Source organism: Dermochelys coriacea, chromosome 2 (genome assembly GCF_009764565.3).
Source record: "Dermochelys coriacea isolate rDerCor1 chromosome 2, rDerCor1.pri.v4, whole genome shotgun sequence".
NCBI lineage: Eukaryota > Metazoa > Chordata > Testudines > Dermochelyidae > Dermochelys > Dermochelys coriacea.
In genome coordinates this window covers 243,931,053-243,948,642 of record NC_050069.1, presented here as the reverse complement: position 1 = coordinate 243,948,642, position 17,590 = coordinate 243,931,053, and the positions used below count along the sequence as shown (strand labels likewise).

At 45.5% G+C, this 17,590-nt stretch overlaps 1 long non-coding RNA gene across 4 annotated transcripts in view; it reads left to right on the top strand.

Moving 5' to 3' along the window:
- Positions 1-16,109, top strand: part of LOC122459041 — a 33,756-nt gene extending 17,647 nt beyond the window's left edge. For 2 of the 4 annotated variants that reach the window (XR_006279465.1, XR_006279462.1), the window contains exon 4: positions 15,961-16,109. This is a non-coding gene — a long non-coding RNA (uncharacterized LOC122459041). Of the gene's footprint in view, positions 1-1,154; positions 2,339-15,826; positions 15,912-15,960 lie in introns of those variants that run through there. The other 2 variants (XR_006279463.1, XR_006279464.1) reach the window with 2 other exon arrangements.
- Positions 16,110-17,590: the final 1,481 nt, after the last annotated feature.

Here is a 17,590-nt window from a genome sequence, read left to right as displayed (position 1 = left end):
GAATTAACACATTCTTTCCTGCTATATGTGGGAGGAATGCTGAACAGGCTATTCGTACAACTCTTAACTCCCTGACATTTATATGAGTCATTAGATCTTGAGACGACGAGAGACCTTGATTCTGCAGAGACTCCATATTAGTCCCCCAACCCAGGGATAATGTGTCTGTGACTAGAGTGAGGGCAGGTAGTAGACATAATGTTAAGATTAAAGGGGACCCCCCCCAACCTCCGGGGGTCCAGTACAGAGATGACAAATGTGACATTTGCACTTGAACCACCTTGTCCAAATGATGATGACTCAGGGCATACCTGGATGCTAGCCATCCCTGTAGCTTTCTGAGATACAGCCTACTGTGTTGAACAATCTAGGTACATGCTGCCGTGTGACCCAAGAGACTGAGGCAGCTGTGTGCCATGGTGAGAGGATAGTGTGACAGGGTCAGGCCAGATGGCTATAGGAGAGTGATAGAAGGCAGGTATATTAGCCCCAGGATAAGTAGGTCCCTTTTCCCCTGGTAATTGAACAGGGGTTACTCCAAGTTAATTAGGACACCTGGGGCTAATTAAGGGCCTGCCAGAACCTGTTAAAAACCTCCCCTCCAGTCAGACAGACACGTGCAATAGGAGCTGTTGGGAGCAGGCATGCTACTGGAGAGCTGGACAGTGCAGACAATGACAAACGGTGGAGACAGACCTCACAGGAACAGAGGTGAAGAGCAGGGGAAACCCTTCCCAACAGGGTGTATAGTTCTTCCAGGCCCAGAGGTTTGGGGAGAAGAAACCCTGCCAGAGGGGAGAGACTGAACTGGGTGCCTGGCCTGCTGCCACTACACCCAGAGGAGTTACCAGAGCCTAAAAGGCTCCCTTCCCTCTCCCCTATCAGGGAGGCCTGGAGGAACCCCTGCCCAGACAATGTGGGGGCAGTAATGTGGGGGCAGGGGGGTGGGAAAATTCCCAGGGAAAGAGGAATCCCCCAGCCTGCCACTAAGAGGAAGCATGGAACCCACTGAGGCGGAGAAGGAGCTCGGCCACAATATGCTTTCAGCCGTCCAAACCATATAGTGTTTTGAACCTGGATTGCAGGACCAAGGCCTTGGCCTTTGTGGAAACTAAGATAGCTCTGGTAAACTCTATTCTCTGTACCAATTTTAGAATTGATTTGTCCCAATTTCCTTGGAGCCTCCATGCAATGAATGTGGACAGGACAGTGGATACACTAAAGCCTCAGACTAACCTCTGATCAACCAATCATCCAGGTACAGGAACATGTGGGCTCCTAATTTTCATAGATGTGCTGCCACCACTGCCGTGCACTTCGTGAATACCGGAGAAACAGCTGAGAGACTGTGAACTGATAATGGGACCCATTTGCCAAAAATCTGAGAAGCTGCCAATGGCTGTAGCATATCGCGACATGGAAATAAGACTCTTTAAATTGAGTGTACCAGTCTCCCTGTTCCAGAGGGAGAACAACTGAGGCTAGGGTAACCATGTGGAATTTTATTTTCTTCAGGAATTTGTTAATCTCTCTTAGATTTAAAATAGGCCTGAAACCTCCTTTTGCTTTGGGAATCAGGAAGTGGCAGGAATAGAAGCCTTTCCCCCTGAAGAAGCAACTGGACCTCCTGCTGAAGGACGATCTCCTGAGAGTGGTCCCTGAAGAGGGATGGGGAAAAGGGGTGGGAAGATTCAATGATCTGATGTTACATGGGCCCAAGCACTTCAAAAGCAGGATAAGTGATTTGTAAACAAAGGTGGAAAACTGATAGATCTACTTTAACTGGTACACTGCCCTCGACCAACCCATCAAAATGCCTGTTTGGATGAGGCAGGATGGATGAGCTAGTTGATGCTGAAGAGAAGGGCAGTGGAGATCGTCTCATATAACGCCCACCCTTTCTCATCAGCAAGCCTTGAGAATGGGGAACAAATCACTGGTGTCTGTATGACTGCTGTGGACGGAACTGTTTCTTCTTTGTCGCCAGAGTATAGATTCCAAGTGATTTTTAATGTCACGATGGAATCTTTTAGGCTATGGAGCCTATCATCCATCTTATCTGAAAACAAGGAGGGACCATCAAAAGGGAAGTCCTGGATGATCAGCTGGACTTCAGAGGGAGCCCAGATGACTGCAATCACAAACATTCTGTCATAGAAATAGCTGATGTCATGGATCGACCAGCCAAGTCTGCGCCATCTAAACTGCCTTAGAGAGCAGTTCTGGCAACTAGCTTGCCGTCATCCACCATTACTGCAAATGACTGCATGTCTTCTGGTAGCTTGTCTTTAAATGTTATAATGTTCTCCCAGAAGGTGAAGTCAGAGCAACTCAGGAGTGCCTGCTGGTTTGCAATCCTGAGTTGCAGACTTCCTGTGGAATAAAGTCCAAACAAGTCCAGTTTTTTTGAATCTTTGTCTTTTGGCATTGCTGCTTGGTGCCGTTGTCTCTCCTGTTCATAGCAGCTCCCTCCACCAAGGAACCTGGGGGTAGGGTGTGGCAGAGACCAATCGCTTCTGCCCCTTAAGTCCACAAACAACTCAGAGACCTTTATGCTGGTAAAATACCGGGTGCAGTTTATTCACAATGTTATTCACAACAGCCTTGTAAACTGTACATCATTACACCTATAGTCTTAGGGAGCCCCCAGCTCCTAGGGAAAACAGGTGAAAGCAATCTCTCTCTCAGTCTACTTCCTCGCATCCCACTTCCTTCCTATGCCTTTTGTACCATGTGCCGCATGGCTTAATTAGCCTCTTAGTTCCCCCCAGTACATCAATTAGGCATAGCTCTTCTTAATGAGGTCTGCTCTGGAGTAACTAATTAGAGCTGCAGTGACCAGAGTGCTGGCTCAGCTGCTGTTGCCCGGCACTCTGTCACAGAGGGTGAGAGCGTATGCTCATACCCATTAGAGAGGACATAGTATCTTCTTTCAGTTCAGTTTACTGCAGGAGGTAAGGAGAATGGAGTCTGCCACAGCACCTTAACTGGCTCAGTAATGGCTTCATCAATCAAGTGACTTCTGTTGCTTGGTGCTGATCTCGGTACTGGGTACTGGAGAATGATGCCCTCAAAGCCTGGAGCAGCCTTGATGACAGTGAACAAGACGGTTGAAGGGAGAACATAGGAACGGCCATACTGGGTCAGACCAATGGTCCATCTAGCCCAGTATCCTGTCTTCTGACAGTGGCCAAAGCCAGGTGCCCCAGAGGGAATGAACAGAACAGGCAATCATTGGGTGATCCATCCCCTCATCCTGGAAATCAGGAGCTAGGGACAAGCAGAGCAATGGGTTACATCCCTGACAATCTTGGCTAACAGCCGTTGATGGAGCTATCCTCCATGAACTTATCTAGCTCTTTTTTTGAACTCTGTTATAGATGAAAACTGGTCAAACAAGACCTAAAACTGAATTTAGCACTAAAACCAGCTAATTAACTTTAAATTAACAAATTTCTAACAATAACGGGATATATATACAAAGGAGCGAGGGAAGCACTTATCACAACAAGTTTGACATTGCTCCGACAACTGTCACTGGTAGTAGGAAGGAACTGAGGGTGGCTGGGGGTGGCTCCGCCTTGTTATAACAGCATGCAGGGCCGCTCTAATGGGTGCAATAGAGTTCTCTGACAACCGTGCTCAACACACACACCTCCAGTGGAATGGACATGTGGAAGCACTTGAAGAATTATGTCTTGTGTAAAATAGGACTGAATGTCAGTGTATGAACATTTGATCATTTTCTGTCAGATTTGATTATGACCTACCAATAACTATAAGGTTTTCACATAAAAAGAGAAAGGAGAAGAAAAAAGAAAATGCAGCAAAACAAGACCCTTTGTTGGCAATACACCCTGTGTATTAAAGTGATCTCTAAGAGTAAAAATAGGTAAACCATATTCATCATGGGGACTTGATGCAGGAATAATACAGTGATGTTCTATTTCCTGCATTATGCAAGAAATCAGAGTACATAATCACAACGGTCCCTCAGTCTTGTTCCTATTTTGACTGTACTTTGACTGTACTTATGTATCCAACATGTATAAAGTTTTCTGAGACCTGGCTTTACTGGGACTTTCATCTCCTCTCTGTCTGTAGAATGGATTCCAATGGCACAGTGGTTCTGATGTTCATTTTCTAAGCAGTGTATCAGTTTTTCTATAAGCAAGATATGCTGTTTTCTCTGGATCCATTTTACCACTTGCAAAATAGTCCCAGTTTCTCAGCCATTATGAGATGTGGACAGAGAATTCCCCATACATGGCTGGAACTGTACCCAGTGTATTGGAAGTTGAAGTTAAAAGAGCATCATATGTGTGATTTTAACATTTCCCCTAAAATGTTTTGCCAAAAAAGATTTAATTTCAGGGTAAATCTGCCACTGACGTAGGGAAGTGGATTTCTTTTCACAACCTATCAAAGAGAAAGGCGAGCAAATGTTATTAGTGACATTAATAGAAAATACAGTCTTCATCATCCATCTATAGTATTCACATTTATACCTATTTGGACTTCATCTGTAATCCTTAGCACATGGATAGTCCCATTAAGACTTGCAGAATCAAACCCATTGCAGGCCAGCCACTATAAGAAAGAGAAACACATATATTGAGAGTTAAGTATTTCATGGGGTCAGTGGGGGCTGTGGGTGTTCAGTAGCTCTGAAGATCCGCTTAATTTTATTTAAATGGCTAACTTTAGGCCAGCAGTTCCCAAACTTTTGAGGATTGTGTCCCACATCCCTGTCCGCACTCCCAGCCTCCCCAGAGCTGGGAGCAGGGCTGTGGCTCTGGGGGGGTGGGAATGGATGCATGCAGACAGGGGTTAGAGGGCCAAGGCTGGGACAGCAGCTGGGGGTGAGTCTGGGGCCAGGAGTGGTGCTGCAGGGCAGGAGTGGAGCTGCAGATGGGCTGCGGAGGGGGCCGACAGCTGGACCTGCAGTCAGGGAACAGCTAGGTACAGAGACATGGCCAGCGGCCAAGGCTGGGGGCTGGTGCAGGGCCAGGAGTGGAGCCACACCGAGGCTATAGTCAGGGCCAGGTGTGGGGCTGGGAGCCAGGGATGCGGCTGGGGGTGGGACCAGAACAGAGCTGGGGGCAGGGTGGCGCTTCCTCCCTCCCCCCCATGGGGGCTGGCTTGGGGTCCCCCCCAAATATTCTTCCATGCTCCCATTGAGGGGCACACCCACAGTTTGGGGACCTTTGCTTTAGGCACATGTATCTTCAGACATTGGCCTGTGTTGAATGAGGCAGGGATTGTGTGGAACAAATAGTTTGTGACCATGTAATGGTTGTACCATAGGGCCTAATCCAAAGCTCACTCCAAAGTGAATGGAGAGACTCCTATGACTTCAGTGGGCTTTGATCAGATCCATAATGCATCTGTGCAAAAGAGAAGAATTAAAGCTGGATGATCCACCTTGGTTTTGTCACTTGTTAAACTTTTTTGTTCTTGACTTTGAAATTTTCACATTCTTGTAATGAAGGCTCCTTTTCCTTGTATCAGATGAGTCTTATATTGTATGTTATACACTTCCATTGATGTTGTAGCAAATTACTGAGGGATTTGTGCCTCACTCAATGTCAATGGTTAAAGGGGAGACTGCAACGGGTCCTACTGAAAGGAGAACTGTCAGGTTGGAGGGAGGTTACCAGTGGAGTTCCTCAGGGATCGGTTTTGGGACCAATCTTGTTTAATCTTTTTATTACTGACGTTGGCACAAAAAGTGGGAGTGTGCTAATAAAGTTTGCAGATGATACAAAGCTGGGAGGTATTGCCAATTCAGAGAAGGATCGGGATATTATACAGGAGGATCTGGATTACCTTGTAAACTGGAGTAATAGTAATAGGATGAAATTTAATAGTGAGAAGTGTAAGGTTATGCATTTAGGGATTAATAACAAGAATTTTAGTTATAAGTTGGGGACGCATCAATTAGAAGCAACGGAAGAGGAGAAGGACCTTGGAGTATTGGTTGATCATAGGATGACTATGAGCTGCCAATGTGATATGGCTGTGACAAAAGCTAATGCGGTTTTGGGATGCATCAGGAGAGGCATTTCCAGTAGGGATAAGGAGGTTTTAGTTATACAAGGCACTGGTGAGACCTCACCTTGAATACTGTGTGCAGTTCTGGTCTCCCATGTTTAAAAAGGATGAATTCAAGCTGGAGCAGGTACAGAGAAGGGCTACTAGGATGATCTGAGGAATGGAAAACTTGTCTTATGAAAGGATACTTAAGGAGCTTGGCTTGTTTAGCCTAACTAAAAGAAGGTTGAGGGGAGATATGATTGCTCTCTATAAATATATCAGAGGGATAAATACAGGAGAGGGAGAGGAATTATTTAAGCTCAGCACCAATGTGGAGACAAGAACAAATGGGTATAAACTGTCCACCAGGAAGTTTAGACTTGAAATCAGACGAAGGTTTTTAACCATCAGAGGAGTGAAGTTTTGGAATAGCCTTCCAAGGGAAGCAGTGGGGGCAAAAGATCTATCTGGTTTTAAGATTCTACTCGATAAGTTTATGGAGGAGATGGTATGATGGGATAATGGGATTTTGGTAAGTAATTGATCTTTAAATATTCAGGGTAAATAGGACTAATCCCCTGAGATGGGATATTAGATGGATGGGATCTGAGTTACTACAGAAAATTCTTTCCTGGGTATCTGGCTGGTGAATCTTGCCCATATGCTCAGGGTTTAGCTGATCGCTATATTTAGGGTCGGGAAGGAATTTTCCTCCAGGGCAGATTGGAGAGGCCCTGGAGGTTTTTCGCCTTCCTCTGTAGCCTGGGGCATGGGTGACTTGAGGGAGGCTTCTCTGCTCCTTGAAGTCTTTAAACCATGATTTAAGGACTTCAATAGCTCAGACATAAGTGAGGTTTTTTGTAGGAGTGGGTGGGTGAGATTCTGTGGCCTGCGCTGTGCAGGAGGTCGGACTAGATGATGAGAATGGTCCATTATGACCTTAGTATCTATGAATCTATGAACTATTACAAGACATTATTGACAGGGAAAATAAAGACACGGTGAAAGGTAAAATAGAGACATGTCCATTTTGCACCAGTCATAAGTTTTTGCGTTAATGCCACCAAGATCTCACAGTAGGGTTTGAATGTAAAAATGGCTAAGGCCCCCATTTCATTGGATCTATGCAGGAGCATGCTTATCCCTGCACAGAGCCTCTTTTAAGTCTATACCATAGGGCAATATCAGGTATGAGGTTCTGCCTGTTTAGATCCGGGTTGCAGGATCAGAGGTTCAGTCCATCAGGGGAAGATTGGCACAAATTGGAGATAAACAACTAACTCCCAGTGAAAAATCAGTGAGGGCTGGATGCCTACCTCCCATTTGAGCCTTTGAAAATCCCCTCAATAGAACTTTAACCCAAAGTTATAATAACCAAAAGTTACATTTTTTATTTCCTTATCAAAAAGCCTGCATTTCTGCCCATTTCTAGTTTCTCCGCAGGCAAGAATTACTTTTGGTATATTCCTCACCCAGATGAGATACGGACATTCAAAATTAAGCTGGATAATATTTTTATTCTATGAAAAACCGTTTGAACACCTCAGGCTAATTAAATCTCCAGCAGTTTATTAGAACTCCTCTGCTTTGTTGTTCTCTTCTTTGAATTTATTACAGCTATTGTTCAACTTCAGCCAGTTGAACGTTTCCACATTGCATTGCTAAGCAAAGGCCAGAACCAGAAGGGTTGAGTATGGAGGGTGAAAACAACCCTGGCTTTTTTGTCAGTCTTGTTATCATCTTTATCAATCGTGCTGGGAATCAATATTCTGAACAATCTGATTTCACAAGCAGAAGTTGCTGGATATCTGCGGGGGTCATTGTGCACATGTATTTTGAAGTAACAGATACAAGGCCTTTTGCTGTGCCAAAGGAAAAAAATATCAATGTCACAGTCTTCTTTTTGTCACAGAAAAGCCCATGTATTTTACAAGAGAAACAGTTTCCAGGTGAATGTATCAGCTCTGTCACTGAGCAAAGCTTTGCAGCTTTCTGTGCCACTTCTCCACAAGACTCTATTAACACCAGATGCACAGCCAGCCAGCCACTCCAGGATGTTACCAATTAGTTATTTGGCAATTGTGAGCTACTGCTTTCCCTTTTTCAAGTTATATACACTGGTGTCTAGTCAACCTTGAGTTTTGAAAATCTATCTGGAGGGCGGGGGAAGTGAGAAAGGCTGTCTATTACATCTACTGACACAATGGAAAAGATTCTTCAGAGAGTAGGCAGAAGAACTATCCCTCATCATCCAGGCAAAAATCAACAAAGAACCCAGTTTCTTCAGGGAAGTCCTACAAATACAAGGCCGTCTCTCTGATTCAGACATTTTAAAAAATGATTTTATTGCTCATGAGGTGTCCTGGATTGACAGTGCTAGAATATGAATGCATAATTAGTGCTATATCCTGCTCCCATTTATATCATGGGTAGTTTTGCCATTGATCTCAATGAGAGAGATGGATTGAGCCTTACATTGTGCACATGCATGTGTAGCGAGATGGTCACCCGCTCCTGCCCTGAAGGGCTTGAAATCAGACCTGGGAGAGGGCTGTGGCTGGGAGCGCAGTTCCTGGGCTGATTGAGAGAAGTAGGCTCAGCTGTGGCCACACCTCAATCAGAGGGCAGTGGGCCAGGAGCAGAGAGTCTCCTCTAGCTTTGTAGGGAGATGGGCCTGGCTGCTGGGGAACTTGAGAAGGTACCTGGAGTGAAGCAGGGCTGGGGAAGGCTAGAGAAGCTGGGATGCTCCAGACTGGAAAAGCATCAGGCTGCAGACCTGGCAGAAGGCCAAAAAGGGTACTGGGGTTGCAGGGGGCAGCTCATGGGTAGGCAGAGGCAGCAGGTCCAAACCCCCCCTTGCCTGTGATAATTGGCTTATACACTGCAGTCTGCCCCGCTGTGCGGGGGCTCAATAGTGACTGGCAGTAGCTAAAAACTGAGGTGGGGTGGGGATAGTGGGTAGGGGTTCCCTGGGGAAGGGAGACCCACAGACTGTGAGGATACTGCCAGGGGGCAGCATCCTGGATAAAAGGTGCACCGGAGTCTAGGGGGGACATGGGGCAAGTGGGACACAGGCCTGCAGAAGGTGCTCGGGAGGCTGGAAGAGCTAATTCCCTGAGAGACCAGCAGGAGGTGCCGCAGGAGTGAGTCTCACCCCGTGACAGCACATCAGAACCCTACCATGCATTTAATTCAACTAGTTACATGAATCAGGAAAGCACCGATTTGCAAATAGGGCTTCCTCCACGGTAGTCTATTTAGACAGGCAGTAATTCTATATTATCTTATACAAACACACTGTAGCATCAGGGAAGCATTAAATGCATCTTAAAAACAAAGCCAGAAGAACATTATTCAGTGTCTCCTAGTCAACGAGGTATTTTGGCAGGATGGCTATAGTACCTACTAATTAAATTCCATCTTTCTCTGATGGGTAATTAAAATCCATAAATAAGATAAATGTGGAAAAGTTTCGCTAAGGAGAATCAATGCTATCAAATTAGTTGGCACGATCAACCAATGTAACTCTAGAACTAACATGTAGAGGCTGCTCCAGCAAAAGACAACACCTTGATTTTTGTATATCATTGCAATGCAAACTAATGCATTGCCCATAGCCAATTATCAATTCTATCTTAAAGTTAACAGGTGCTGTGTAAAAGTGGAAATATAGCATTGTAATGTAATGGGATGTGAATTAACCTGAAACAGCTAGTCTGTGATAGCATTAGGCATACATCACTGCAGACAAAAAAACATTTATCAGTGCATGGGAGAGCAAGTGCATTTCTCCACTTCTGATTTTGACTTATAAATTAATAATATAAATATTATAGACACTGCCCCAACTAGATGCTGCTATATAAAGAGGCCCCTGTTGAGCACAAAGACTTAACATCAAGAGAAAAGACACTGCTGCTATAAGCCAAGTTTTTTGTATTTAACAAAATAGTTAACAGTAAAAACCATACACTTAAATAAATGCACACTTCCAAAAAGCTCTCTCAAACTAGGATTTCCACTTCTATAGTGAATTAATCATACTGTTCTGATGAAGCTGCTAGCAGCAGTGGCAAAGCAACAGTATAAACAAATGACAAAAATAGCTTCAAAAGTTTTCAGAACTGCATTGATAATTAATTTATTAGCTTTATCGAAGTCCTTCACAAAATTATTCATCTGGAACCCAGGTAGTCTAAACAATGATTATTCTGGATAGACTTGAATTTGTGGTTAGAATGAAAATTACATAATTTTGCAGCCATGGTTCTGATGTTTCACTCTACTTAAAAAAAATTTTGTCCAGAATAAAAGTTGATGATTTAAGACCTTTCCTCAGGGAGCAATGAATTCCTTCTTCCCCCACTCTCAGTCCAGGTTACTGTCAATCCCCAATCCATTTGGACCCAAATACTGCAAGGCATTTTAGACTCTCCTGGCATTGTTGATTTTGGAGGTGCTTAAGTCAACAATATTCCACTCTAGTTTACATTTAAGATTACATGTACATGTATCCATACACAGTAATTATATACTTTACACTTCTCCAGGTATAGTGAATGAAGTTTAAATTTTTCTTTACCTTTTTATCAGTAGGCAAGATAATACTAGTTCTAGCAGTATTCTCCATTTTAGTGACAGGGAATACCACTTCAAACCCATAAGGAAAAAAATTTAACTGTCCACTCTATTTCTAAGTATACATGCACGTAGAATTGTTGTGTATATATATATATATATATATATATATATATATATATATATATATATATATATATATAGTAGGCAAGGTTGGTAGTGCTATTCTTAAGATTTCCTGACACTTTCATTGCAAGACCCTATTTTAGTTGCTTACAACTTTCCAGAATATTAACTATTTGGGATGAAATTTGCCATGCCAGATATTTGCCTCATTTCCTGAATGTTTCTGGAAAATGTCAGCCAAAAATGGTTGGTGGTTTCTGAGAACAAGGCTATGGAAAAACAGTGTTCTTCTTTGAGTGCTGTCCCTGTGGGTGCTCCACTCCAGGTGATGGTGCGTCCCGGCCACTGTGGTAGCAGTGCCTGGTTGGGACGCATGCACTCAGCTGCTGCCTCTTGATGTCCTTAGGGTCTGCCTAAGCATGCGCGTCCTGCACCCCCCTCAGTTCCTTCTCAGCCGTCCTCGGCTGAAGATGGGAATTGGAGAAGTGCTTATCTCTTCCCTGGTTACTGTAGGAAATAAGTAGAGAAAAATAGAAAGTTAGCTAGCCATTTCCCAGTTCTCGCTTTCCTTTAACATAGTTTGTTTAAAAAAAAAAAATCCCTCAAGTTAGTCTTTCGTTGAGACTTCCCTGGCTGCTGGGGTTGCAGGCTTTAAGAAATGTGGCTCCTGCAAGGAGTCTATACCGTGGTCTGATGGGCACTCACTCTGCGTCAAATGCCTCAGCAAGACACACGTCCCTGTGAAGTGTCTCCACTGTACCAACTTAAAAACTAGAGCTTGCGATGACAGAGACTTGCAGCTAAACATGCTCCTCATGGAGAAAGCTCTGCAGCCGCCTATGGAGAAGGGCAATAAACCCTCTCCCTCACGCTCCCCTGCCAAGTCAGAACCGACCAGGAGCATCGTTTCACCCTCTCATGCGAAGAGGCAGGAAGCCCTAATGTCTCCTCTCAGAGACATTCAAAAGGTAGGATCTCCAGCAAGGTCTTTACCCTTGGTGCTGACAGCACCAAGAGCAGGCAACTCCGACTGCCTCAGCAACAACTCACACAAGGCACAAAAGCCTTACTTCTACACAGATTCCTCACTATTACCCATTTCATACGCACGATCTCTGTTTGCCCCAGAATACAGACACGGACCTGCCTACGGCTTCTTGGTCACATGGCAACCACCACCTTCGTGGTCAAATATGCCAGGCTGCACATGAGATGCCTTCAGGGTTGGCTCAACTCCAGCTACAAACACAGCAGACATTTTCTCCATAACACTGACTCCACTACCAAATGTATTGGCCTCCTTACATTGGTGGACAAAACCAGAGAACCTATGCCCGGGCATTCCATTCTATCCACACTCCCCAGTACTCATGCTCACTACGGACACTTCTCTGATAGGTTGGGGAGTGCACCTAGGTGACCGCAAGGTACAAGGCCACTAGTCCCTATCAGAGATGCATTTGCATATCTATCTTCTAGAACTCAGCCATCAGGTATGCTTGCCTTCACTTTCTTCCCACCATAAAGAACAAGTCCATCTGAGTTCTGATGGACAATGGAGCATGTATGTTTTACATCAACAGGCAGGGAGGAGCACAATCTCACTGCCTATGCACAGAAGCTATCCGACAATGGAATTGGTGCATACAACATCACATAGAAATCACCGCTCCCTACCTGCCTGGGTCTCACAACACTACCGCCGACACACTCAGCAGACGCTTCTTCAAGAAACACCCATGGGAATTACATCCCATGATACTCCGACAGCTTTTCTCCAGCTGGGGCACTCCCTCAATAGACCTGTTTGCCACTTCTCAAAACAGCAAATGCCATCTATTTTGCTCCAGAGCGGGACGCAGGAACGATTTCTAGGGGATGCGTTCCTCATTCCTTGGAACAACTCCCTCATGTACGCTTTTCCACCAACTCCACTGATACCCAGGATTCTATGCAAGATCACAGAAGACAAGGCCAGTGTCATACTTATTGCCCCAACTTGGCCCAGGCAGACATGGTATCCTTACCAGCTACACATGTCCATCTGTCCTCCAAGGACTCTCCCTGACAGACCGATCTCCTCTCCCAGAACTGCAGTCGGCTTCTTCATCTGCAGCTCCGGAAACTCCATCTGATGGCGTGGTTCCTTCATAGTTTCAATCCCACAAATTAGCCTGCTCAGAACAGATCCAACATGTCTTCCTGCACAGTAGAAGGGACTCCATTCGTAAGACTTACCTGCAAAAGTGAAAATGCTTCTCCACCTGGTACTTCCATAGACGCCTGACACCCCAGACTACAACCCTTCCTGACATCTTAGACTACCTTTACGAACTAAAACAGGACGGGCTTTCTCTCAGAGTACACCTTGCAGCCCTTACCACCTTCCATGACACTCTGGACGGCGATTCACTTTTTGCCAACCCCACGATGAAACGCTTCCTCACAGGCCTGCAAAATCTCTACCCTGAGATTCATTCACAAGTAGCCTCCTGGAATCTCAACCTAGTTCTCCATGGCCTTATGAAACCTCCTTTTGAGCCCTTGGCTACCTCATCCTTGCTCCACATGTCCATGAAAGTGGCTTTCTTGGTTGCCATAACGTCAACGAGAAGGGTTGGTGAAATAAGCGCCCTGATGGCCTACCCTCCCTACACAATTTTCTCTAAAGACAAGATTACTATGTGACCCCATCCCAAATTCCTCCCCAACATGGTGTCTACCTTCCATCTTAGCCAGCCAATACACTTACCTGTATTCCATCCCAAGCTCCCACAACTCCACAAGAAGCGGCGTTACATACCCTTGACGTCCGACGGGCTCTTGCATTCTATCTTGACAGAACTAAACCATTTTGTAAATCCCCTAGGCTATTTGTTTCTACTACTAAGAGATCAAAGGGTGATGCTATCTCTAAGCAAAGACTCTCCAAATGGATCTCAGACTGCATCAGATCCTGCTATCAGACCCAGAACGTTCAACCACCAGAGAGTGTTAGAACTCATTCTACTAGAGCAATGTCAACATCTGTTGCCTTCCTCCACAACGTACTTATTACAGACATATGCAAGGCGGCCACATGGACATCTGACCACACATTTGCCAAACATTATGTTATCACTCAGGATACCACGGCAGACACCGTAGTCAGCGATATGGTACTGTCTACCGTTGTCCGTCACGCAACTCCAAATCCCACCAACCATAGTGCGTACTGCTTCAAACCTGGAGTGGAGCACCCACAGAGACAGCACTCTAAGAAGAGAAAGTTACTCACCTTGCAGTAACTGAGGTTCTTAGAGATGTGTGTCCCTGCGGGTGCTCCATTACCCACCCTCTTCCCCTCTACTTTGGAGTACTAATCAGACAACTCTACAGTAGAGAAGGAACTGAGGGTGGTTCAGGACATGCACGCTCAGGCAGACCCTAACAACACCACAAGACAGCAGCTGAGCGCGTGCATCCTGACTAGGCACTGCTACTGAAGATCTCTGATCAACGGCACCGGGATGCACCGTCACCTGGAGTGGAGCACCTCAGTTACTACAAGGTGAGTAACTTTCTCTTTTGCCCATGTAAAAAAATTTCTGGAGACCTATTTCTTTCAACAGCTTAATGCCTCTATGCTTTCGAGCAGAGACTTGAAATTTGGCAGCAGGATGGCTTTGAGTCAGTAATGTGCCTTTTCCTATCCCTATGAAAATCTACCCAAATTTATAAGCCTTAGAAAATTGACAGTTTTCACATGCTCAGAGACTTTTTGATTTTTAGCAGCTAACATTTCCGAAGATGCTTTCAATTCTTTTGCTCGAGCCTCTCATAGTTCCTAGTGTCAACCAGATGGAGCATGTTCACCCCCCGGGATGGGAGGGAAAGGAGTAGATTGGGACAAGTAGTTTGGTGAAATTGGGACTGAAGGAGTGTGAGTGGGAAAGGTAAGTTGTGACTGGGACTAGCTGGACAAGGAGACTGGGATCTAGAGGGAAGGGGAAGCTGGAACTAAGAGGGAGGAGAGGATGGAACAGGCTGGGCAAGAAGATTGGGACTGGGAACTGGTGAGGGCCAGGGCCGGTACTAGAATCCAGTTGGCAGACACACACTGAGATCAGACAAGGAACTAGGGGCAAGGGGAGGAGAAAGAAGAGCCTGGGAATGGCTGGACAAGGAGCCTGAGACTAGGAACCAGTGGGAGGGAGGGGAGCCAGATCTGACAAAGCACTGAGTCGGGGAAGAGAACTGGGTTTGGATGGACAAAGACTGGCGCAAGGAGCCATGGAAGAAGTGGGAGAGAAAACAGACTGGATGAGGAACCCAGGGAGGACATCTGGATCAGGGAATGAGTGGTGTTGGGAAGAGAGAAGAGGCAGGTCAGATGAGGACTGAGGAGAGGAGAACTGGGAATGGCTGGGAACAAGACTGGGAACAAGAAGGTGGGGCAGGAGGGTGGAACAGGGACTGGCTGGGCAAGGAGGCTGGGATTGGGAAGCCTGAGCAGTGGAGACTGACATGGGGATTAGGTAGATAAGGAGAATGGGACTAGGAAAAGGACCCCAGGCTGGGAAAAAGACAGGGCTGAGACAGGAACAGGGTAGAAGTACGTGCCCACTAGAGAACATTCCCCTCCAGATCCTAGAATAGAACCCAAGATTCCTGTGTCTCACCATTTCTCTGCTGTCAGCAAACATCTGTGAAACCTACTGGCAAGCTACATGTCTCATCCCCCTCTAGTGCTGGTCCACATAAAGAGGATAACAACCTACTACTGCTATCAGTTATTCCATTAGCACACATGGCAGAGGTCTTTTCTGTAGATCTAAACATTCCAACCCAGGTGGTGATCCATATATGTGTCAATACAATGCCACAGAATGGAAAAATCTGGGGGGGGGGTCAGTTTTTTTTTTTTAAACCTAGGAAATTGCAGAAAAGCCCCTACACTAAAATAATATTATTAATTCAAGTCAAGTACTCAAAAGTTAAGAAATGCCAGAATTTAGGTTTCCTGTACAACCTTAATTTGGTCCCCTTGGGTGCATGCAGTATGGTACAGTTGCTAATTATGAGCCTATACTATTTTTTTCCACAGGACCACTGCCTCATTCAATGTACAGGATGTGCCTGCAGTGGGGATGAATCAAGGTTGTGTAATAAAGGCGACTGTTGTGTATAGGATCCCTGCTTCATTTGTTGCAGAATTTTTAAGGTGTATACTCTTCGCAGGTACTGGGACATGGAGGTTCTAGGCCTACCCAAAACTAGAGGTACACCTGATCAATGGAGATGGAGAAGCCACTGGATCCAGGCCACACCTGAATACTGGGGACAACAAATGACAAAACATGGACAAGAGTAAAGTCAAACAAGGCCATCCCTACCCATACACAAAGTACGCAGCTGTGTAGGGCTCCAGGAAATTTGAGGCACCAAATTTCCTGGTGCCCTGTGCAGCTGTGTGCTGCTCTTCCCCCTGTCCCTGCTCCGCCCCAGCCCTGCCTTCCCCAAAGCCCCCACCCCTTTCTGCCCCTGCTCCACCCCCAGTCTCCTGAGGACCCCAGCAGGGTCGGGCCTGCACTCCCCAGTGACAGGAAGTACAGCAACCTGGCCCCAGCTGTGCCACCAGTGAGTGCTGTTAGGGACTTATTCCTTCACCCACTCACTTCCCTGGTCCTTCTCGCATGAACAGAGAGCAACAATACCCGAAGTCCAAAGGTGCAAATAATTTGATGTTTATTGGGGTGAACTTCCAGCAAGCAATGATTCCAGTTTCCTTCCTTAATGTCCCCCTTGCCAGCTCTTACACCACAGAACCTTGCCTGTGTCCCTGTTCCCATTCCCATTTCCCTCCATTAGCAAAATATGATTCCAATTTCCCAACCCCCATTCCCCATCTTTCTTCCTGATAGACTGCAGCCTATATAGTAAAACTTGAGTTCTGCTTAGCTATACCTTAACCAATCACTTTACTAGAGTTTAACTAACAAGGTAAGGATTTGTAACATGATTATTTAACCAATTATATCCCACCACCTTAATTAGTTTACATCCAGCAAAATTAATTATACAGCAGACAGAAACAATCACAGAACCAGACAGAGATTATATAGACAAACAATAAGGAAAGGAGGGCTACAGTGATAGAACAACACAGAAATGAGGGTTTCAGAGTAGCAGCCGTGTTAGTCTGTATCCACAAAAAGATCAGGACTACTTGTGGCACCTTAGAGACTTACAAATTTATTAAAGCGTAGGCCACAAAATCTTATGCTCTAATAAATTTGTTAGTCTCTAAGGTGCCACAAGTCCTCCTGTTCGTTTTTACAGAAATGGGGATTTCACATCCCACCTATTGATAAGTGAGGTCTTGCCAGACAGGATGCTATCAAACTAAAGTTTCTGTTAACATCTTCTAAGCACTTCCCTTTCTCTGGAGGCGATAGAAATACAATCCTGTCCTGATAATGCCTAATAGCCCAAAAGCACCTTATTTCAATGTGACTTGTTTGGAATGTGAGGAGGTGACCGGTCGCTTCCCAGCTTATGGCTGCCTCTGTTGCTTAGCCAAAGGCCTTGGCCTAAGAACAGGGCCTCAGACTGTCACAGTGAGAGAAGGACCTTACACCGGCAGACAGTGATTTTGATTCTCTCTTTTATACCTCTATAACTAGCCAAGTGATAAGAATACACCTAAATTCTTAGAGTATAGGCCTTGACAGACAAGCCTGAATATCTGTATCCTAACAAGTGCTGGGGGGCGATTCCCCCCTGCCCCCCAAAGCCATCCCCCCACCCTGTGGAGGCCTGGGGCCCCACACACCCCCTCTGCAGGGGGTGTGGTATAGGGCCCCAGAAT